Source organism: Bos grunniens, chromosome 7 (assembly GCF_055505025.1).
Source record: "Bos grunniens cultivar Pamir isolate PY7600 chromosome 7, Bosgru_T2T1.0, whole genome shotgun sequence".
Taxonomy (NCBI): Eukaryota; Metazoa; Chordata; class Mammalia; order Artiodactyla; family Bovidae; genus Bos; species Bos grunniens.
The window spans coordinates 81,789,672-81,815,048 of NC_141171.1; the positions used below are offsets into that span (position 1 = coordinate 81,789,672).

The window sequence follows — 25,377 nt, forward strand, 5'->3', positions numbered from 1 at the left end:
ATCATGAGAAACGCTGGACTGGAAGAAACACAAGCTGGAATCAAGATTGCTGGGAGAAATATCAATAACCTCAGATACGCAGATGACACAACCCTTATGACAGAAAGTGAAGAACAACTAAAGAGCCTCTTGATGAAAGTGAAAGAGGAGAGTGAAAAAGTTGGCTTAAAGCTCAACATTCAGAAAACTAAGATCACGGCCTCTGGTCCCATCACTTCATGGCAAATAGACAGGGAAACAGTGGAAACAGTGGCTGACTTTATTTTTCTGGGCTCCAAAATCACTGCAGATGGTGATTTCAGCCATGAAATTAAAAGATGTTTACTCCTTGGAAGGAAAGTTATGACCAACCTTAACAGAATATTAAAAAGCAGAGACATTACTTTGTCAACACACATCTGTCTAGTCAAGGCTATGGTTTTTCCAGTGGTCATGTATGGATGTGAGAGTTGGACTAAAAAGAAAGCTGAGTGCAGAAGACTTGATGCTTTTGAACTATGGTGTTGGAGAAGACTCTTGAGAGTCCCTTGGGCTACAAGGAGATCCAACCAGTCCATCCTAAAGGAGATCAGTCCTGGGTGTTCATTGGTAGGACTGATGTTGAAGCTGAAACTCCAATATTTTGGCCACCTGATGCAAAGAGCTACCTTGTTTGAAAAGACTCTGATGCTGGGAAAGATTGAGGGCAGAAGGAGAAGGGGATGACAGAGGATGAGATGGTTGGATGGCATCACCAACTCAATAGACATGGGTTTGGGTGGACTCCGGGAGCTGATGATGGACAGGGAGGCCTGGCGTGCTGCGGTTCACGGGGTCGCAAAGAGTTGGACACGACTGAGCAACTGAACTGAACTGAACATCTGCATATCTGAGGTTATTGATATTTCTCCCAGCAATCTTGATTCCAGCTTGTGCTTCTTCTAACCAAGCATTTCTCATGATGTACTCTGCATATAAGTTAAATAAGCAGGGTGACAATATACAGCCTTGACGTACTCCTTTTCCTATTTGGAATCAGTCTGTTGTTCCATGTCCAGTTCTAACTGTTGCTTTCTGACCTGCATACAAATTTCTGAAAGAGATGGGAATACCAGACCACCTGATCTGCCTCTTGAGAAATTTGTTCACATATTGCTGAAGCCTGGCTTGGAGAATTTTGAGCATTACTTGCGTGTGAGATGAGTGCAATTGTGTGGTAGTTTGAGCACTCTTTGGCATTGCCTTTCTTTGGAATTGGAATGAAAACTGACCTCTTCCAGTCCTGTGGCCACTGCCGAGTTTTCCAAATTTGCTGGCATATTGAGTGCAGCACTTTCACAGCATCATCTTTTAGGATATGAAATAGCTCAACTGGAATTCCATCATCTCCACTAGGTTTGTCCATATTGATGCTTCCTAAGGCCCGCTTGACTTCACATTTCAGGATGTCTGGCTCTAGGTGAGTGATCACACCATCATGATTATCTCAGTTGTGAAGATCATTTTTGTACAGTTCTTCTGTGTATTCTTGCCACCTCTTCTTAATATCTTCTGCTTTTATTAGGTCATACCACTTCTGTCCTTTATTGAGCCCATCTTTACATGAAATGTTCCCTTGGTATCTCTAATTTTCTTGAAGAGATCCCTAGTCTTTCCCATTCTATTGTTTTCCTCTATTTCTTTGCACTGATCACTGAGCAAGGCTTTCTTATCTCTCCTTGCTATTCTTTCAAACTCTGCTTTCAAATGGGTCTATCTTTCCTTTTCTCCTTTGCTTTTGGCTTCTCTTCTTTTCACAACCATTTGTAAGGCCTCCTCAGACAGCCACTTTGCTTTTTTGCATTTCTTCTTCTTGGTCTTGATCTTGATCCCTGTTCTTGGTCTTGATGGTCTTGATCCCTGTCTCCTATACAATGTCATGAACCTCCATCCATAGTTCTTCAGGCACTCTATCAGATTTAGTCCCTTAAATCTATTTCTCACTTTCACTGGATGACCTTTTATAAAGTCAACAGTCAGACAGCCTCAGCTCTCAAACGGGTGAATAGAACTGAAGACTAAAACTAGTTTCCATCCAAGCCAGAAGCAGTAGAGCCCACCTGACTTCTGAAGTTCACAGAAAAGAACTTCAGAGTCAACACTGGTATAGACTCCCTGAAGGACCCCAGCCTCGTGATAAGGCTACTCCATCCTATTGCACCAGCTCCATCTTGCGTCTCTCTCCTTTAATTTTTTAAGAGATCCAAAGCTTATGTAGGGAATAAATACGTGGAGACTATGCTCCCTTACCTGGAGAAGGCAATGGCACCCCACTCCAGTACTCTTGCCTGGAAAATCCCATGGATGGAGGAGCCTGGTAGGCTGCAGTCCATGGGGTCGCTAAGAGTCAGACACGACTGAACGACTTCACTTTCATTTTCATGCATTGGAGAAGGAAATGGCAACCCACTCCAGTGTTCTTGCCTGGAGAATCCCAGGGACAGGGGAGCCTGGTGGGCTGCCGTCTATGGGGTCACACAGAGTCAGACAAAACTGAAGTGACCTAGGAGCATGCTCCCTTAAAGAAATAGGTTTAGAAAAAGGTACAAGTCAGAGGGCTAAAAACCATTATGCGTAAGTAGGGTTTTTCTCTTTGGGCCTGAATTGATAACCTGTTGTTTGAATATTAGCTCTATGGGGGAAATGTGTTCTGATTTCCAAACAATGAACGTGCATAGGGATTTTAGAAAGACAGTTCAATGGAAGGTTCCCTTTTAATGGTTCTTGAGTTACACTGGTGTTAGTTAATTTTTAAATGACAGAGTCCCCAGTTATATTTTAAAAATATGTATATGTAGGTATGCATATAAACAAGATATTGAATATTCACCAAGATGCTAATAATAATTATCTATAGATGGTAATATTATAATTGATACTTTCTTCTCTACATATTTTCCAAAATGTGAAAACTATGAGGATTTTTCATTTTTTAATAGAGCAAATAGGATTGAAAAATGAAATTTAATATAAGATTCAAAAACTTTGCAAATATTTAGGTATAATTTTCATAATAAAAGAATTACAAGATTTCTATGCTGAAAAAATATACAGTATTGCTGAGAGATTTGAAGAAAAAAAACAAAACACCTAAATAGAGATAAACATGACCATGGGCTGATATACTCAATATTGTCAAAAAGTCAATTCTCTCCAAAGTGTTCTATAAAGTCATTGCTAGCTAAATCAAAATCTTGAGAGGTGTTTTGGTAGAAACTGATTCCAATAATACATGTGGAAAAACAAAGCAGCTAGAATAGCAAAAGCAATTTTGGGGGGAAAAATAAAGAGCAAAGTTGGACGACTTAATCCTAATCTACCTGATTTCAAAATATAAAGCAATAATCAAAATGAAATAGTATTCTATATATAGGTCTTTAGTTTCTTTAGGTAGATATATTCCTAAGTATTTTATTCTTTTCATTGCAATGGTGAATGGAGTTGTTTCCTTAATTTCTCTATTTTCTCATTATTAGTGTATAGGAATGCAAGGGATTTCTGTGTGTTGATTTTATATCCTGCAACTTTACTATATTCATTGATTAGTTCCAGTAATTTTCTGGTGGAGTCTTTAGGGTTTTCTATGCAGAGGATCATGTCATCCGCAAAGAGTGAGAGTTTTACTTCTTCTTTTCCAATTTGGATTCCTTTTATTTCTTTTTCTGCTCTGATTGCTGTGGCCAAAATTTCCAGAACTATGTTGAATAGTAATGGTGAGAGTGGGCACCCTTGTCTTGTTCCTGACTTTAGGGGAAATGCTTTCAATTTTTCACCATTGAGGATAATGTTTGCTGTGGGTTTGTCATATATAGCTTTTATTATGTTGAGGTATGTTCCTTCTATTCCTGCTTTCTGGAGAGTTTTTATCATAGATGGATGTTGAATTTTGTCAAAGGCTTTCTCTGCATCGATTGAGATAGGTACCATTTCACGCCAGTCAGAATGGCTGCGATCCAAAAGTCTACAAGCAATAAATGCTGGAGAGGGTGTGGAGAAAAGGAAACCCTCTTACACTGTTGGTGGGAATGCAAACTAGTACAGCCACTATGGAGAAAAATGTGGAGATTCCTTAAAAAACTGGAAATAGAACTGCCTTATGATCCAGCAATCGCATTGCTGGGCATACACACTGAGGAAATCAGAATTGAAAGAGACACGTGTACCCCAATGTTCATCGCAGCACTGTTTATAATAGCCAGGACATGGAAGCAACCTAGATGTCCGTCAGCAGATGAATGGATAAGAAAGCTGTGGTACATATACACAATGGAATATTACTCAGCCATTAAAAAGAATACATTTGAATCAGTTCTAATGAGTTGGATGAAACTGGAGCCTATTATACAGAGTGAAGTAAGCCAGAAAGAAAAACACCAATACAGTATACTAATGCATATATATGGAATTTAGAAAGATAGTAACAATAACCCTGTATATGAGACAGCAAAAGAGACACTGATGTATAGAACAGTCTTTTGGACTCTGTGGGAGAGGGAGAGGGTGGGATGATTTGGAGAATGGCATTGAAACATGTATAATATCAGAGATGAAACGAGTCGCCAGTCCAGGTTCGGTGTACGATACTGGATGCTTGGGGCTGGTGCACTGGGACGACCCAGAGGGATGGTATGGGGAGGGAGGAGGGAGGAGGGTTCAGGATGGGGATCACATGTATACCTGTGGTGGATTCATTTTGATATATGGCAAAACCAATACAATATTGTAAAGTTAAAAAATAAAATAAAATAAAAAGAAATAGTATTGACAAAAGGACAGGCAGATAAATCAATGAAACAAAATAGAGAAGTCTGGAAATAGACTCTCATTTGTAGGGTAAAAAGACTTTCAACAAAGGTGACAGAGAAATTCAGCAGAGTTGGAAGGATGGTTTTATTCAGTAATCGGTTCTGTGAGAACTGGATAACTGTCTGTGCAAAAAAAGTGTAAACACAAAACATTAGCTTAAGATGTATCCATAGACTTAAATACAAAAGCTAAAACTATAAAGCATTTAAGAGGAACTAGGAGAAATTTTTTATGATGAAGAGTAGGCAATGTTTTTTTTGACCAAAGTCCTAATCATAAATGAGAATATTGATAAATTGGACTTTTATCAAAGTCAAAACACTCTGCTCATTAAAAAAAGACATTGTTAAGAAAATAAGTAAGTAGTCTGCAGAGTGGGAGAAAATATTCATAACACATAGATTAGGCAAAACACTTACATCCAAAATATATAAAGTACGTCTATAACTTAATGATTAAAAGACAAGCATACTTTAAAAATGGGCAAAAGACTTGGAAATGCCATGAAGGATGATATATAAATAGCCAATAAGTACATTAAAATATGTTTAATTCATTAATCATCAGGGAAATGCCAATTAAATCACTGATATGCCACTATGCATCCACTAAAATGACTTAAAAATCTAAAAGATTGATAACATCCAATATTGGCAAGGGTGTGGAGTAGCGAGAATTCTCATAATTACTGGTGAATATAGTATAGTATATGGAGAGCTTCCCTGGTGGCTCAGCGGTTAAAGCGTCTGCCTGCAATGTGGGAGACCTGGGTTCGATCCCTAGGTCGGGAAGATCCCCTGGAGAAGGAAATGGCAACCCACTCCAGTATTCTTGCCTGGAGAATCCTGTGGATGGAGGAGCCTGGTGGGCTGCAGTCCATGGGGTCACAAAGAGTCGGACACGACTGAGCAACTTCACTTTCGATAGTATATGGAATGGGACAATCTCTCTGAAAATTTGCATTGCTTCTTATAAAGTTAAATGCATATTTACTCTATGATCCAGCAGTCCTATTCATAAGCATTTATCCAAGAGAAAAATTTTAAAATGTGTTCAGAAAAGACTTGTGTCATATTCATAGCAGCTTTATTCATCATAGCCTAAAATCTGGAAACAACTCAGTTAGGAGGCTCTTCCTTGTCAGACCCCTACCTACATGTTTATTGTCATCTTATATGAATCATCTTGCCCCTCCCCTCCCACTCTTTCACTTATGCTCTCAGAACACAACACTCCCTCCCCTGTTCATCCCTCTAAAATGGACAGGCAAGCCTGGTGTGCTGCAGTCCATGGGGTCGCAAAGAGTTGGCTGTGACTTAGCAGCTAAACAGCAACAGCAATCTGCCCAGAATCCCCTCTTCCTCTACTCCTGTTCTCCTAGGATCAGCCTGTATTCTCTGAGTTGCCTTCCTTCACTCCTCTGTAATCTTGCTTGCTTTCTCTTAGGGACCTGGAATGATAGTGCTGCATTATAATTTTTTGTGCGTGTTCATCTCCCCTACTAGTTCATAAACGTCTATCTTCATGTATCTCTTGCACCTAGCATTGCACCTCGCATACAGTACATATTAAAAGAACATTTAAGTATATGATAGAATCTAACTTATGCTGCATTAAATACTGAAATATACACTTGTCATTTACCTTTCTTTCCAAATGCAAGTAAGTTTCATAATAAGGATTGCCAGTTGAATACTTTCTCTGGTATGACCCTCTATACTGAGCAGTGCCTGTAGGAACATTAGTCAGTGTTTGTACTGTGCCAGTTACTACAAGTTCTCACTGAATTTTACCTGTTGCTCTTAGCCCTTTCAATTCTTTGATGATTTATACAGTAGTGGAGGATTCTTAAGTAGATGATCCTCTGAAAAGAGTGCTTTTTACTTTTTAATAGTGGCCTTGGCATGTAGGTGCTTAATCACTTATAACCTACATATATCCAGAGGAAATATTACCTTTTAATAGTAGATACTTTCCTAGAGATGGTTTCTTTGTTGTAGAGGGCTGTGCAATGTATTGCATGATATTTAGTAACATTCATAGCTTCTACTCACTGGAAGCCAGGACCGCCAAATTACAGCTACCAAAATTGTCTCCAGGCATTGCCAAATATTCCTTGAGACATACCCTCACCTCTAGTTGAGAGCTACTGCCCTTTAGTTTAAGAGAAGTGTCCCTGGAATTAGGCAGACCTTGATTGCCATTTAAGCTCTATTGCTGAGGGATCCAGGTTAGGCTATTACCACTCTAAATTTCTTAATCTATAAAATGTGAATTGTAGGTAAAATGATGAAAGAATTTTAATGGACCAAATGATTACTGGGTGTCTTTAATTGAAAACAAGTCATATGCATCTGACATATCCTTCTCAGTTATCTGATTCTCTGGAATCTCTCACTTTTTGTTGTCTTTGAGCTACTGTAAACTATGACTTGGGCTTCCCTCATAGCTCAGTTGGTAAAGAATCCACCTGCAATGCAGGAGACCCTGGTTTTATTCCTGGAGTGGGAAGATCCCCTGGAGAAGGACTAGGCTACCCACCCCAGTATTCTTGGGCTTCCCTTGTGGCTCAGCTGGTAAAGAATCTGCCCGCTATGCGGGAGAACTGGGTTTGATCCCTGGGTTGGCAAGATCCCCTGGAGAAGGGAAAAACTACCCACTCCAGTATTCTGGCCTGGAGAATTCCATGGACTGTATAGTCCATGGGGTCACAGAGAGTCAGACATGACAGAGCAACTTTCACTTTCAAAGTATGACTTGTAGAAAATTAATAAAAATGTAATTCTTGATGATAAAAGCCCAAAGTGTATCTGGCAGTGTGATCAGTTACAATATTTACCTGTGGCTATTAGCCCATTTTTCCTGTTTTTGCATTTGTTTTAAAATGTATTTCAACATGCATTATTTGACCACGTTACGTGTGGTGGGTTTCTCAGGTAGTGCAGTAGTAAAAAACTGGCCTGCCAATGCAGGAGACGTGGGCTCCATCCCTGGGTCCGGAAGATCCCTTGGAGGAGGAAACAGCAACCCACTCCATTGTTCTTGCCTGGGAAATCCCATGGACAGAGGAGCCTGGCAGGCTACAGACCATGGGGTCACAGAGGCAGACACTACTGAGTGACTGAGCATACACATACACACACACACACACACGTGTGTGTGGTTTTGTGAATTTTCTTTGAATCCACTGTAACATCTTAGTTTTTTACTAAGATTATTTTTTTAAGTAACAAATTAAATGAAACCTTCGACTTGTGTTAAAAGAAAAAAGGGGTGATTGCTTTTCCTGTGATTCACTCATTCTTTAGGAGATGAAAACATGAGACACTTGCCTAAAAACCTTTGAGAGGAGAGGTTTTCAAAATGCAAACTACTCAAGACAAATCACTCCTTTCTTGATTCTTTACAATGCCTATAATTTTTGTATGCATTAATCAAGGGGAATAAAGTGAGTGCTTTGGAAGAAATGGCATAGTCTACAATGCTACTTAGATTCTCTAAATTCCTTGTTTTTGTTGCAGACATCTACTAGTTCAAATGTCAATCCATGCTATGTAACACCTAACCCAGTTGGTGACAATAGCTGGAAAATTACCCCAGATTCCCACTGGGACACATCTGCCTCATTATTTGCAGAGCCACAATGTATCTCATAGGTTGATAGATGTCATATTTCCCGTGGAAGTTATTAGTTATGAAAACCAGTTTTGGTGGGTTTCCCTGGTGGCTCAGATAAAGAACCTTCCTGCAATGCAGGAGACCTGGGTTCAATTCCTGGGTCTGGAAGACCCCCCGGAGGAGGGAATGGCAACCCAAGCCAGTATTCTCGCCTGGAGAATCGCATGGACAGAGGACCCTGGCAGGCTACAGTCCATGGGGTCACAAAGAGTCAGACACAACTGAGCGACTAACACACACACACACCGCCCCCATAGTGTTTCATTTTAGCCTACTTATTGAAGTGAAGTGTCCCTCTTGCTAAAAGGGCTTCAGAAGTGTGGAAAATTTACCAGAACTCCAAAACCACTATCCCGAGATCTAAGAGAAATTGGTTCTCTCTAGCTTTCTGCCCCTAATTTGTATGTGACCTTGGGGAAGCTCTCGGATCTTCCTGAATCACCCATGCCTTGTCTCTGATTTGATTAGAAAGCCTTAGGTTATTTTTAGCTTCAAGATTCTATGACATCATGGTTCCTTCTCTATGAGTATTCTCTTGAGAACAAAGTAGAATCAATATTTTTCAGGGGAACACAAGTACAGAAAAAAGATGTTGCGTTGCCAAGTTCTCCCCCTCCCAGGTTATGACACCTTCTGTTACTTTTGACTGGGCTCTACCTTCCTTCTTTGGTCCAGTAACAGGGCTGCCATCTGGGAACTGACACTCGGGCTCCAGGTCCTCCCCAGAAACAGCCCCAGCAAGTCATTTTACCCTCAGCTTCTCATTCTACATGGGTGAGTCTCTTTGAGAACATCTTAACGAAATATTCCCTCATCGCTGTGGACAAAGGAATTTTTATTGTTGGGGTATCCAATTATTCTCAAGCTCAGGGATTCCTCCTTTATTGTTTCCCTTCCCTCTGATTCCTTTTCCACCTTCAGCTCCTCTTTCATGGCTGCATCTTTCTTCTTACAGTGTTGCGGGATAGGTCAGCAGCTGCAGAACTTGATTAGTGCCTTGCCTCTGAGCAGATGCATTTCCCTGACAGCATCGATCCTGGGTGCTTTCGCTTTGCAGGCAGCTCCACAGAGGAGGAGCTTGGACTGCAAAGGAGGTGGCCTGTTGTCTGTTCAAGGTGAGTTTGGGGCAGGCAACTAATTCGTTTCTCTTTGCTCAGCTGTGAATTTTGCTTAAATAGGACCTGCTTGAAAATTTTTATTTAAAATCCACTGCCTGACTGAGACCTTGTGATGGCAAGATTCAAAAGACAATTTTTATTGCTAAGTTATTAGTCCTTTGAAAGAAGGAAAATTTGATGTTTAATATTTAAACAGTTTCTATTTTGCTGAATTTTTTGATATCTGAACGTGAACTGGGTAACTATTTAAGGCCCATTTCTAGAGGCTTTTCCAGATATTGAAAGCCCTACAGGAATTTAATTGTAATGCTCTTGCATGAAAAGTTGCCATTCATTTCTTGCCATGGTGGCCATTGCCAGAAGATATGTTCATTAGGGATGAAATAAAGAAATATTTAATATTTTGATGCATTTCAATTTGTCCACAGTACTAGTCTCTTTTTGAGGATAGGAATCTTGAAATCCTTTCATCTTGAAAATGTTATCACGCCTCTAGATTTTTGGAGAAAAATAATTGTATTTAGCACAGGGAAATTATCTGTGGGCAAACAGGATAACTCCAAGCATTTTTATTTCAATTTTTTCCCTTGATTTTTGGTTTGAGGCTCAGGAGTCATTGAAAAAAACTGGCACAAATGTGCCTGGGTGTAGATCTGGCTAAGGGCTCATTTTTTCCATGCATTTTAAGGACATCCCCACCTTTAGGGAACCTGTGCCTCCCTTAGCCAAAATTCCAGCTTCACAAAACCCTTAGCCAAAATTCCAACTCCACAAAAGCATCACATGACATTTCAAAGGCATATTCTATTACTTGTATAACATTGAACTACAGTTATTGAATAACCCAAAATAATCTATTCAACTTATTCTTTTCATGGTATCCGTAATTCCTACAAGTTTGTACCATATGAATATAAGAAAATGTATTCACAAGCTTCCAGGGGAGTACAGTACTGACCGTTAGGTACAACATCAAAATGTGGTATTATGAGAGGAAGCTAAAAACGGCTGTGGTTTCAAATTAGCAAATTCATCCATGAGTGCTAATTGTGAATTAAACTGTGGATATAAAATTACCACCACAGCAACCTTCTTCCAAAACTTGTGTCCATTTCCACGGACAAAGAGACAGCCTATATATGGTAGAAAGGCCAAGGGGCTTTGGTGTCTAGTCTTGGGTCCTCCGTTTTCTTTGTCAGATGACCGTCATCAAATCATTCAGTCAGTTGGCCACAGATTCCTTAGGTGTAAGGTGGAGATAGATAGTTCCAGATCAAAGGAGACTATATGAAAACATTCCCCAAACTATAAAGTCATATTCACATACTTTTCATTTATGATTGGAGATGTGTTAGTAATACTTGCTTCACTCAGAGCCATTTTCTCTAGAAACTGCCCAGTTGCCCATATGCTAACCCTTCCTAAGGAGGTAGACATAGCAATCACATTTGTGCCTCCCTTCCCGGTGACTCTGGTGGACACCTGATCAAGGACACAAATGGTGGTGAGGAATCAGACCTCTCAAAATTAAAGAGACTCAAGAGTGTCCTTAGATGGCAATCTGGGATCATTAGAAACTGGGATCTATGGTGACCGTTTTCAGCCATGAGCATGCCGATGCATAGGCAGAGAATGCTGGAGAATGAAGTAGATACACAGAAAGAAGCAAAAACAGAAAATTGCATGCTCACAGGGGTGACAAAGGAAGTACCTGATCTCATTCTTAATCCAGCATATGGGCTGAACATTGATTTTTTTCCCCCTAGGATGACCAGAAGATGGCCCATTTTAACGTCACAAAAGATTCCCCTTGAGTGGCTTTCTCTGCCTGGCATCAAGTAGAACTTTAGCTAAGACATTAATACTGCAATTGAAAGGTCATTACCAAGAACACCAAAAATTTGAAGATTTTACTGTACCAAAAGCAAAAGTTTCCAACTGTCCTTTGTAGCTACCAAGATGAAACTCTTTCCAGATATGTTTCTCCAGCTATAAAATGCAGACTGCAACATGGAAGATTCAAGAACAGGTTCAATTTGCAGCACATAAATTTACTAACTAGATTTGAAAATGTAATTCAACAATATGAGGTGTAATCCTCCAAATGAATTCTCTCCCTTTTAGTCCTCCCTAAATGAAACTTCAGAATTCACAGACAGCACCACAGGATAATAAAAATAGCATAAATTTTAAAGGTAGTCTCAGATGGAAGTTCTGGCTCCTCTAAATCTGAGATCTATAAATTTGGTTAAGTTATTTAACTTCTCTTAGCCTCAGTTTCCTCATCTATACATTAAGAATAACAATATTTCTCTTTCAGTCTTTTGTAAGGAATAAATGAGGTAATTTATGGGAAGAGTATCAGTTACTCAACAAATGTTCATCTCCTCCTTCCCCTCACTTATCATATAAGTCCTATTTTTTTTTAATAACAAACCACATAATGTAACTCCAGATTAATAATGAGTGTGGAAACTAGAAGGAAAATAAGCTCTTTTTGATTTCTTGGTCCAGTCAGCTAGAAAGTTTCTTACATTATTTTTAAAAAGAAAAAACACGTAGGGCTTAAAATCAGACTTCAAGCAGAAGGGATTTTAATTCAGATATGCATATTTTGGTCAACAAATTAGCTTTTCCGTGTAGTAACATGTGATGCTAATACATGTCCAAGACAGTGTGTGCGTGTGTCTACGTGTACTAGCAGGACCCAGCCAACAGAGTGGTTTAGTTCATTGCATAAACCCAAGATTGACTTGTTAAGCATATCCACTCATTTGCATGAAGAAAGCTAGATAGCTTCACCCACTGGGCACACTGCTTCAATATTCAGTAATAAAATCTATTAAGCCCATAAGTCATTATTTAGCTTAGGAGAGGAATATTCTTGACAAGGAAGCCCTGTGAGAAATGTAGTACATGATATCATAGGAAATAATTTCTAGGGGATGGTGATGAGTCTAACCAAATCATTTCAGATCACTCCAGCCCTGTCAGTCCATGTAACATAGTAGAAAACCATATGCATTCATAAAAGTGTCCGATTCTGCATGTAATAGATACAGCAAATAATATCCTAGAAACCAGACTTCGGTGACTATGATCAGTTGACAGTCCAAGGTTTAAATGGCATGTTTTCAAAGAAGGGGCACAAAAAGAGAGCAAGAGGACCATGCGCTATAGTTTCATATGTGAATAATTACTCCTTAAGTAACCTGACAAGAAAACATTCAAGAGTCACATATACTTTTCTAAAGGTACTGTCTCTAGCCTCTCTCCATCCGTCTATGTCTAGCCTTGGTGCCAGGCCCAAACAACCTGAAAGCGGATAGAAAATATAGAAAAATATTTATATTATAAAAGAAAAGCTTTATTAAATGTGAGTTACAATATCAGCTATATCCTAATATTCTAACTATATTCTTATGCTAATATTCTTTCAGAGTTGTAGAAAACCATACTTTCATAAAGAATAAGAACAAAGCACTTCTATTTATATTATTATTCTTACGCTGTGTTCATTATATGCTAATTCAACATCCAGAGGAGAGGTTATCAACAATGACAAATCCAGTTTAAACAGGTTATTTAAATTGGGAAATTTGATAGCACACCAAAATTAATAAATCATAATCCACTAGTCCATAGTTTTTTTTACCAGTCTCTGACTATTTAAAGTCAATTTAGAAAAGTTTTCAAGCAACTACTCTAAACCTAACTCCCTTTTCCATTTGCTATCTGATTAGTGTCTAAATAAGTTTACGATATAAGAGCATCATGACTCTCTAAAAGAGCACTCCCCCTCCAACCCCCACCCCCAAACCCCTCACTAATTTAGGTTAAAAACAAAGTAATGGCAGCAAAAGTGTCTTTAAGTTTTGCAATAATCCTTCCAGTACTTTTGCATCCCAAAAGGCTCCAGATGTGACCAGCCACTGCAAAATGGTAAGTTGTTTATCAGCATTCTACGCTGGGAACTGGCACCTGTAATTTTACTCTTATTTTGCATCAGCATTATTAAAACACCTAAAAAATGACCAAGTGAAGGTTTTGTGTAATCACACAGACACCTTCAGGGTGAGACGCCCTGTTGGCTGTCTGCGTCCGGAAGGTGTGCCGGCTGCAGGCAGCAGCTTCCTTCTCTGTCGTCTGGATAGCTGCTCTGAGCCTCCTTGGATAGGGAGTTTGTGCTTGTAGCTGGAGCTGGAAAATAATGGTGAAATGTGGTTCTGGCAGCCTTGAAAGAATCGATTGTTGATCACTTTTGATAATGCAAATACTCACAATCCTTCTCTTTCATTCATTTTTTTCTTTTTCTTTCTTTCCCCTTACTTGCTGTTAATAGTCCTTTGTAGCTAAAAAAGAGGCCCCTTATCCACCTCAATACGGGGTGAAGATTTAAGAAATAAACATAGGTGAATCATGTGATGACAGTTAACCACTTTGTTGAGCCAGAGATCCCACTTCACCCTTACCTCCTCTTTTTAACCTCCGGGCTCTGTTACATCTTGCCTACAGTTTTCCTAGCTGCCTGCTTCAGCCTGCTCCCATCTTACCAGGGGTTTAGAAACATGACAAACTACCTTTTGCTTGCTGGCACTTTCACAATGCAGATTCTTGGAACTTCCTTCTGTTTAAGTGCTGATTCCTAACCCTGTATGGCAACAGACTGCAATTTGGTACTGCTGTGCGGTCAACCCAGACTTGAAGTTTGCTTTCCTAAAAAGTTTGTTTTTTTGAGCCTATGAAATGATTTCCCACTCAGATGCTTGAAAATGGATCATTTTAAAAAGTCTTCTTTGGCAAGATCTTCCCATACATGTTAAAGGGAGAGAAAACAAGTGGGGAAACTGAGGAGCAGAGGGTTTAAGGGACTCACCTGGGATTGCAGAGTGAGTCATCACCAAGCCAAGCTGGGACTCAATGTTCCTGACAGCTGATGGTCAGCATGATATATTTGATTATAGTACTTCTGGAATTAAAGCTCCACAAAATTCTCCTTTCTTGGGCTTTGACTAGTTTTGTTTCAGCTTCTTATTCATTGTTGTACTGATACATTAAAATAACCCCAAGACCAAGGACAGTCTAGATAAGGTCATGCAGGAACATCTAATTGTTACTCCCTGAGGCAAAGAGTGGTAAGAGTAGCCAGCAAAAACCTTGTGCTATCATTATTTCAGAGTTAGTTGTTAAAGTATCTGTAGCATCAGTGATGGTCAAAATGTTTGTATCTATTCAAATAACTTACTGTAAAACAAATCTTACATCCAGTGGTTCACCCATTGATTGGTGTTAGGAAAGTCTCTTATCAACTATAGAGGACTGTGAAATGTGTAGGTGTGTGGGAGGACAAGGAGATGAGGAGTAGTTACATACTGCTCTAACGGATATAAGATCTCATGCATGACCTTTCAGGTGAGGGTGACCATGGTGCCCCAATGAGGGCTAAATCAGGACCCAATAATGTTTATAACTTACGGAGTCCATCATTAAGCATGCCTTACCTTAACAGAGTTTGGGGGTTTGACCCCAGTCATCTGCATGTGACTTCATCTTGAAAAGCTATTTTTCAAAATTGGGAAAACTTCCATCATCAGAGGTCTCAAGGTAAGTTCTTTAATGGATAATACAGTATTTTCTAGTGATGTTAGTTATTTTAAAGGAATAAAGTGAGACTTTTAAGAGCTGGAGCCAAAAGATCCTTCTGACTTGGGGACAGATGCCAAGACCCTACCTTCTCCATCATAAGCCCTCAGTGGAGGAGAGTCCCTTGAGAGCAAAGAGAGGTCTAAAGAGGACCAGGATCTCCCCTTGAATCAATCAGAAGCCCTTGGAGAAGTCCTAGAACCACCTGTCTCTAATTAATCTCCTCTCCTATATTCCCTCAGCACATACACACTCATAATTATATTTATGCTTGTAATTGTATTATATTACAGTTCAGATCTCCTTACAATAAATATTACCATAATGAATACTTCACTATTATAAAAAATTCTCAGCCTGAGCCAGCAACTTACTTATTCAAGCATATTCACTACCATAAAATTCTAGTGAAATAAAAGAATTTGGATGTTATGTCAATTCAGTTATAATGGAATTTGACCTTGTAACTATAACTTTGTCATATGAAGTACTTGGGCTCTTCTACTGGATCACAAGGTCCTTAACAAGATAGTCCCCAACACAAAGTTCCATACATAGTAGATGCTTAAGAAACACTAGAACGCGTGCACAATTTACAATAGAATGTGAAAGCCATTATTGGTTATGTAGTGGATTAGACTGATTTCCCTGGTCTACAGCAATGTCGCTACTCGAATGGTTGAAGTGAAATTTTTTCATCATTTGAAAATTGAAGAAAATTTGAACATCATTTTTCATCACCACTTTTATCACTATTTGAAGGAATTGAGTGTGAAACTGTAGCCGGTCATATGAAATCTTTTAGCCTCTTTTTTCATCCTTGATGAATTCAAAAAGTAATCAATGACATCCAGTAACAGAAGGGCTAGTTGTATCATCATAATGCTGTTTACAGTGGCATTAACTGGCTGGTAATCATCTGACCTGGATATTTATATTTCCCTAAATTTGTGATCGTACTATTGACATACATCCTTTATTACTAGTGGAAAACAATTCTACTTGAATATGGGTGGTCTATAGTATTATTTTTATATGCAAACCACAGCATATTTTGTCTATTCTTTCAAATATCTACATTTGAAAAAGGTAGTGCCATAGTGCCTATGCTGAAAATAAAAAATTTTAAATGTGAAAAGATTAATAAGAGAAGCAAAAAACAGTTTCTACCAAATGTGAGTGGGATCACTAAAACAAGGGAGCAACATGAGTACCTATACTTCTATCTGACGAGAAAAGACAATATTAGAAGACAATATTAGAAGGCAATGGAATCGGGGAGAGCTTGAGTCTTACACTCTGGAAGGATATTTTTCTGGGTATATGCTGTGCATACTCATGAAGAAAAGAATTAAACATGTAGGCTCTATGTATTTCATAATCATTTCTTTCATCACTGGAAGTGGAAGAAACATCTAAATAAAAAGGAATATGCTTGTAATTCATATTCATGAACTACGTTAATATGCAAAATAAAGTGACCTGAAGAGCAGAACACAGCAAACAGAATTCTGGACTTTTTTTTTTTTTGCACCAGCAACTTATTTAAAGGTAAATAGCTATTAAGGAAAATTTTCATTTCTCCATCAGGTATATGTATTTGGAAAAGTAAGAATCACTAGGTCTAGGATGATAGTTGTACAACCTTGAGAATATACTGATAACCATGAAATTGTGTACTTGAAATGATTCATTTTATGGAATGTGAACTATATCTAAAGGAGAGGGAATCGCCAAGTCTATTAGGTCTTCTGGGTTCCACTGTGCCTGGGCAGGAATATTCACTATTTCCCAGATTGCCAGGGAGGGAGGTCTGGCTGATCCTGAGAGAAGCCTTGTGTTGTAAAAATCAATCAGCCCATAAACCAACAAACAAGGGGATAAACTTGTCATTTGTCTGAGTTCAAATGTGTATTATATTCAGACTCTTGGCATTGTGCCTAAAAACCAACCCGTTTCCTGAGCTGTATAGGCAGATATCACTGTTAAGTCTGTGGCATGAGTTCAAGCCAACAGTGAACTGACTGAGGCCGCCAGGATTCCAGCGAATGACATCCTACTAAAAAACCACCTAGTTCTGAACGTGAAATAGAGCCAAGTGGGCATCTGATTCTGATAGACACATTTTATAGATGGCAGTTGGAGCCAGTAAACCTTAGCTGCTAATCATCATGACCAGAATCACTAGTCATTCTTTTAATCAGACATTTATTCAGAAAGGTTTCATATATTCATATAATACTACATATGAAACAGGAAATATCTGTGAACAAACTCTGCCAGAGAAGAGAAACCTATTGTATTAGTTTAATGTGTGTAGCATTAGAGAAAGTAGATTTCACTACAAATATAGCTGCTCTTGTCAAATGCTTGACAGGTACCTACAGAGGTTAACTAGTCAAATCCTCAGGAACACTGCAAGGTAGGTCTAATGATCCCCATTTTACAGATGAGTAAACAGAAGCTCCTGGAAGTTTAATTTCTATAAGCATAAACAGCTAGTAAATGATAGGGCTAGAATGCAAAATAAGAGCCTCTTTTCACCACACACACTATACTCCTGGCACTACGAGAAGTTATCTTCCCAACAACTGAAAGCAATTCATGTTGGGAGAAGTATTCAGTCCTGCTTAATTAATAATGGCCCACAGGTTGATGAGAATCGAAAATAATTCAATAGGATGGAATCATAAATCTAGGAAAGATAAATAATTTGGGGCCATACCCCACATGTTTTGATAAAGACGATGGGATCTTGAGAGGATGGAAGACTCTGGAGGTTAGCATTAAAATTAAAATCTTGAATTGCTGAAGGAATTATTGGATTATCAAATACAAGTTAATGCTTTCTGTACTAGTCTTCATTTACACATGTTTATACTCTAGCCTTTTGTCAAGTTGGTATCCAATATTCAGCCCAAAAGGAGGAGCTAAGATACCCCAAGATCTCTAAGAAGAGGGATTATGGGAACAAGAAATAAAACATAACCTCAGACAGTTCAAATCCCAGCTGTCCTACTTAATAACTATATGGCTTTAGGCAAGTTGCATGGCTTTTCCGAACCTCTGCTTCCTGATTAGTGAAATGGGGATGGTGGTACCATTAGTATATAGTTCATAGAACTATTTTGAGTATTAAATCACTAAATGCAAAAATCACATTTGGCACATAGCAAGTGGTCAACATTATATAGTTTTTATTTCTAACAGTTTTTTGTTGACAAGTTAAAATCTGACATCTATCAAAACTATTTTCTTTTTCTACAGGCTCAAATCTCTTACTAGATTCAAACTTTTTTGTTATATTGCTGTCATTAGAGAAGAGACGCTATTGTCTTTCAAAAAAAGAAATGATTATGCAAAACTCATTCAACATTTTTGTAGGATTTGGGGATTTTGTAGATTAGTTAGGAAATAACACTAAAATTTGATTACAACTACTAACATTATTATTGTAGTTGGTGATTTTCCTCAAAGTTGAAAATTTTATAATAATTTATTTAAGGACATTATCATCTGGGCTCTAATATTCCTCCAGATTCATATCCCTGATAAAAAAAGAAAGCCACCAGGAGCTTCAGATAAATAATAAATGGGACTACGACCTTAAAGATATTTGAGCAATACTGTCTTCAAAGTTCTCAAGAATTAAAGGATGTGCATTGGAATAAAACCAATATGTTTAGGAGGTGGGGTATTTGCATTGCTGAAGTGTCTCCTCACTCCCCAGACCACCTGTTCTAGAGCCCACATCAGCCATGGGAGTTACAGACCCTCACAGTACTTTGTACACAATTCAAACAGCAGTTATCACACCTATGCTTTGGCTTGGCTTATATTTCATCCAGTGGGGTTTTTTCCCTAAAGAATTGAAATCAAAATATGCAGCCTGCCTGCTCAAACTCTCTCCCACTAACTTCAGGCAAAAGGACCAAACAAACTCCTCAGTGTGGCATGACAAGTTGTATGTGATCAGCCACGCTTCATTCTCCAGCTTCACCTTTTTCCTCTGTTCCCCTCCTCGCTCTTCCTACTGTAGATACAACCACACTGCCCTGTCCCAGCCTGGGGCAGACTGTGTTCTTTCTCCCCTCTGGGTCTTGGACCCATTGTTTCTTTACTGGAAAGCTGTCTCTACCCTCCGCTTCCTCCCTAGCACTTTCCCAGCAAAGTTTCCTTGGACTTTCCTTTCTCAAGAAGGGGTGGGGTAACTCTTGAAAATATCCCCCTAACAACCAACACATCCCTTAATATCACACTTGGCACTTTTGAGTTGAAATGTGTGTTTTCTTGTCCTTCTTTCCCAGTAGACAGTAAGCTCTTTGAGGGTAGGTACTGGGTCTTGCTCATTGCTGTAGCTCCAGCTTCTGGCCCATTGCCTGGCGGATAAAAAGACTCTTAGTAATTATCTATTGAAGAGATGAATCTGAATCTGTATGAAGAAACTCAACAAATATTACCTTTAAAATAATAGAAGGTAGGTAACAAATGAAGAAAACACTATCTTTTTGCCTGCTGGTGTGAGAATTCCTTTGTAGGAAGAGGCTTGCTCTGCTGTGAACACTCTGATAAGCCTGCTGTGGTATAAGAGGAAGGCTTGTGCTGGGGTCCAGGCTTTGTGCCTAATAAAGGAAAGGGGAGCAGGCAGGTGCAAGACCAAGGGCTTCTTGGAGGAAGGGGTCAAAGAAGATTCCAACAGTCTGCCCACCTACAAAGGGACTTTGAAGGAAAATGCACAAATGGGGGCTTTATTAAGTTGTTTCCTCTGTGGTGTGTGATTAAAAACTCTTTCCTCCATCTACACTACTAAATCTTCATTAGGTCTACTTTGATAATGTTTTTGGGTAAAAAGTTTTGTGATTTGGGAAGCTCAAAGACGACAAGGGGAACACCTATTACACAAGTTTTTTAAAGTATACATCTTCCTGCATCTTTCTTCGCACTTTTAAACAAGTTGGGCTCCTAAGAGCCTATGATGTGAAGGTATCAGTAACTGAATTATCTGTAGATCTGTCTTTCTTTCTTGAGAGAGAGGATTCCGCAAAAATTAGCCTACTCACTTGGTTAATCTTGAGATAAACCAATCCCAGCCTATCACATAAGCATACATAACTCAAGGTTACTTTGAAAGAGTTTATTTTCCTGCGTGTGACTAGGCAAGTTTGGAGAAAGTGGAGGTCTGTTGAAATGGCTATGCATAAAGCAGTTTTAAGAGACTGAGGGAGGAGGGGTGGGATTTGGAAGGCTGAGTATTACATTACAGTAATACACTGTAGTGGGGGGAAGGGCAGAAAATAAAAGAAGGTCAACTGTGGTGTGGGTCTAAGTGGCATGCCAGAGAGACTTGGGCAGAGATGCACTGCTGAATAAAAAGAGGGTTTATGAGAGTGTATCATGTGCAGGGTAAAAGCTTCCTTGATCTTCCTTCTAAAAACTTGAGTAAATTTTACAAGACTGACTACTGTTTTGGTTTTAAATAGATTATAGCCCCGGTGGCTCAGATGGTAAAGAATCTGCCTGCAATACAGTAGACCCGGGTTTCATCCCTGGGTCAGGAAGATCCCCTGGAGAAGGGAATGGCAACCCACTCCAGTATTCTTGCTTGGAAAATCCCATGGACAGAGGAACTAGGGGTCGGGCTATAGTCCATGGGGTCACAAAGAGACCAACATGACTGAGCAACTTTCAGTTTAGCTCACACCATCAGTATTTATAAGTGACTTGAGGGTGACTGTCAGGACTACACAGAAAGCTTTGTTAGTGGACAACTGTAACAATTTACACAATTCTTTTTGCTTCTCAGATGCCTTACTGCTCAAAATCTCCGACTTTTCAATGATCCCTAAGGCTTTTTTTTTTTTTGCAAGAACTTTGATCATCATCACCCAGACTTTGCACTGGGGCAGTTTCAGAATCAGTACTGTTCTTCCTCCCCATCTAATGCAGCACAGCTGGGGGGCAGCTAGCACGGATTTGATATTGGGGTCCCTTTAGGCAGAAGAGTTGTGTGGTCTAGGATGCTACTCTTGAAGAGGAAAATGATGTTGAATACTATGGCCTGACCTGGAGTCTATTGGTCATGTTCCTGTCATATTTTCCCTAGCTTTCTCATACTCCAAATCCCTGTGGAAGAAAGAAAGTAGATACTAACATGTTAGACATTTACAAGTCAGCTATCAGGATAAACACTTCATATGAGTTAACCTCAGGCCCACATATTTCCAAAAGTATCCATCAAGGAGATAAGGAACTTTATCTGATTATGGGCCATTTAGAGCATTGCCTGATTCTACAGCATTCCAGCCATAAAGATTTGTAGGCAGATTATTTGAGGCATGAAGACTGATTTTGTTTAGGGTATTTAAACAGCCATATTAATTTAGAGACATCCTGGAGGACCCAGTTCAAGTTTGCACCAGGCCCAGAGATTCACAGGATGGGTTGCCTTTTTTTTTTTTTTTTTAATTAAGACTTTCTAATTGACAGTTACAGACTCTGTATCTTAAGAGTCATCTTGAAACCCACCCACAGGATTTTAATCTATTCACCATGGTATCCTTCTCCTCTGGCAAAGGAAATGGCGACCCACTCCAGTATTCTTGCCTGGAAAATCCCATGAACAATAGAGCCTGGCAGGCTATAGTCCATGGGGTCACAAGAGTCGGACACAAGAGAGTAAACCACCACCAGCAAGGTATCTAGGGAGCAGAAAGGGTTTCACAGAACAGCACCTCTCCCTGCTTTATTTGGAACCCTGTGGTTTAGGATGGGGGAAGGATAATCTAGAGTTTTTTTGTCTTCTTGAGTCAGAACAAATGAGTGAGGGTGATGCTGACTGCAAAGAATTGTCTAGATCCAAAGCCAAACGAGTTCAAATTCAAAACATCCCCAAACCCTAAGTTAGTAAACAGATCGCAGGAGGTGAGGCCATACTCTGGCCCTCTGTGGCTGCTAATTGTATTGGTGCCACTTAGGGACGAGGTGATACTCCCACTTATATAATATCATGTATATGACTTCAGTGATGAATGCTGTTTAGAAGCAACTGAGATTTAGATACAAGGCATATCTAGGTATGTTGGAAAATCTTTTACCTTTCAAGGAATGAAAAGATTATACAAGGGTTAAAAGGCTTATTATAAGTGGGAAAATAGCATTAAAATATCGGTCAGTGTTAGAATCAGGTGGACTTTACTAAGGACAAAACTAAAAGTATAAATAGCTTTGTAGTTCATTACCATTTGGGGCTCGTAGTGTTCAAAATAGTTTTAATTCTTAAAGAGAAGGAACATTATGAATCCAAGATAAAAATAAGATATGATCTATTAAAATAGTGGTTTAATGAAAGCTTATTTGCCTTTGCTTTAAAATCTTAAAGCACATAGTAGCCTTACCTTGAATAAACATTGTTATTAACCTTCAGCTGTAAAGTGACTTTCAATAATCAGAAGAGATATAATATCAGAGAACATTTTCTAATACAAATAACAATGCTTATAGAGACTACATATAAGGTGAGACTTCTTCACTGAAACTGGCCAGAGGAAACTGCAAATTAAGAATTTACCAAAAATAGAGTGGTTTAGATGCTAATTCATGTCTGACTCTTGCGACCCCATAAACTGTAGCCTGCCAGTCTCCTCTGTCCATGGGATTTTCCAGGCAAGAATATTAGAGTGGATTGCCATTTCCTTCTCCAGGGGATCTTACCGACCCAGGAATCAAACCCACGTCTCCTGCATTGCAGGCAGATTCTTTACCGACTAACTATGAGGGAAGCCCAAAAATAGAGTAGGAACCCATTTTATTAGAAGTAAAGCAGAAAGGTTCAGCCACCCAAAGGTCACATACCAGTGATTTAATTGGAAAGATTTTTCCTTATAAAAAAGATTAGTTCCGATTAATGGAAAATTCAAATTATGTTTATCAATATAAACACTAACAAAATGCTATCATTCCATAGCATATTACTTGCACAGTACCTATCCTATAAGACATTTTGTAAGAGACAAAGGTTCATTCATTTTACTAATTCTCAGTTTTATAGATGAAGAAGCTGAAGCATAAAGCATTTAGAAGACAAGCCACAGAAAGTTTCCAGAAAAACTGAAAAAAAATTCCTTTTGTTCATGGTACTCCCCCATGGGAAGAAAATTAAAAACAAGCCCTAAGTAGCACAAAAATGAAAAAGGGAAAGTTTTATAAGAGTCTATAGCAGCAATCCAGAAGAGAGGTGAACTTGAAAGTGAGAAATAAATATTTACAAATCGTGAAGAATTCAATTCCCTCCTCTCTGGCCCTTCTAATAAGGTAGGAACCAAGGTACTGCCTTTGTATCAAGGAAAAGCTCCTTGATACAAAGCTCTTAGGTTTGTACCTCCTGACAACCTCTTTTGTAGCACTTGTCAGACATGTAACATCCTTGAGCGGGCACAGTTCATGCCATTGTTGATACCACCAGCCACAATATGACCTGGAAAAATGGGGCATCTCTGTGGAGATGTATCCTCAAGTCATAGGGCCAGCACAACCCCTGACCTGCTGCCCTGGGACTAAGATCTCAATTAGTAAAAGCCCACAACCCAGCAGGTAGGGGCAAAACCTGTCTGACCTACCAGCAGAGAAATACACCTACTGAGATTCTCTATGAGAATCCAGAAGCCATGGTTGTGATTGCCCCAGGCTGCTATGTATGCGTGTGTGTGCGTGTGCGTGTGTGTGTGTGTGTGTGTGTGTGTGTTTGAGAGAGAGAGAGAGAACAGAAAATGAAAACCCAAGGGATCTTTGTTGTTGCTGCCTGCCTGCCCTCCAGAGGACCTTCTGTAGTTAGTTACCCAACAGAGCCTAGGGCATGAGTCACCAAAAGATATAGGGAGGAAGTAGGGGCCAGGTCGTGGAGGGCACACGCTGCTCTCCATACTGAAGGGCTCAGATTTCATCCAGAGGGCATTTGGAAACCAATGAAGATTTTTAGCACAGAAATGCACTTGAGAACGATCTCTCCTGCCCGCTGTTACACAGAGTGAAGTGAGCAAGTTCTGCCTTGTTCATCACTGTGTCACAGTATCTAGGGCAAAATAACTCTGTGGATGCTCAATACATTATCTGTTGACTGGATGAGTGAATGAATGAATGAATAATTTTAGTGGGGAGAAGCAAGAAGGGCCTGGCAAAGAACTTACTTTGTTGAAGGTTGCCAACAGTGTCTTAATCATAAGACAAATGAGATTTCTTAATGTACAAGGGGGAGGGGGCACACTGTCTACTTTGTAGGATTGATGATGCCTTTTGGACGCTTTTATTATGGTAGAGGAAGCAGAAACAAAGACAATTAAGTAAACTATTAAAAATTGTGGTTGGTATCATGAGAGAAACCAAGGGCTAAGATAGAAAAGACCAAAGGGGACCTACTCTAAAGGATATGATTGAAGAAAATCTCCCTATGAATGTGGTCTCTAAGCTGAGCCCAAGGGAAGAGACAGAACAAACTACGGGGAAAATCAAGGAAAGAGCTTTACAGGAAGGGAAATAGTTTATGTAATGGCTCAGAGGCAGGAAGGAATTGGTTTTGTTCCCAGAATGGCAAGAAGTGACTAGAGCTGAGAGCCTGAAAGAGGAAATAACTGAGGCAGAGGCCGGGTCCCCCAGGGCTGGGTGATCAGGAGCTGACAGCTTCATCCCGCCAACCCCCTTCCCTGGTCCAGCAGGAGGAATGAAAGGAATCAAAGAGAGCTCGTGGAGCAGACAAACGACTGGAAGAATGAAGGGAATGTCAGACCAGTTTTATTCTAGGTCTCCCCCAAAGGGATCATCACATTCTAGAAACACTCCAAAAGGAAAGGGGAGCTTGTATTAAAGATAAAAGACTTCAACTCCATCAAAGGAGATGTTTGGGAAGCCAGATTCCTGGGCAACCAGTCTTTCTCTGAAGGAAAATTATCACTTACCTGCCTCTTGAAAAGAGAGGCTTTGGGTTTTTTGTTTTTCCTTCAATATTTTAAGTAACCCCAAAGTAAAACTGATGAGGGGAAAGATGTGAAAGAAACAAGGAGGAGATAAAGCAGACTGGGCGGGTAGTGGGGCGCTGGCAAGTCAGCAGAGGGAGAATGGCCCT

The 25,377-nt window shown here is 39.5% G+C and overlaps 1 long non-coding RNA gene across 5 annotated transcripts in view; it reads right to left on the reverse strand.

Moving 5' to 3' along the window:
* The window catches only part of LOC147369888 (uncharacterized), an 83,796-nt gene that overhangs the window by 26,814 nt on the left and 31,605 nt on the right, over positions 1 to 25,377 (reverse strand). For 2 of the 5 annotated variants that reach the window (XR_015168050.1, XR_015168053.1), the window contains exon 3: positions 16,448 to 19,642. The exons of 2 other annotated variants lie outside the window; for them this stretch is intronic. This is a non-coding gene — a long non-coding RNA (uncharacterized LOC147369888). Of the gene's footprint in view, positions 1 to 12,968; positions 13,821 to 16,447; positions 19,643 to 25,377 lie in introns of those variants that run through there. One more of the 5 variants, XR_015168054.1, reaches the window with a different exon arrangement.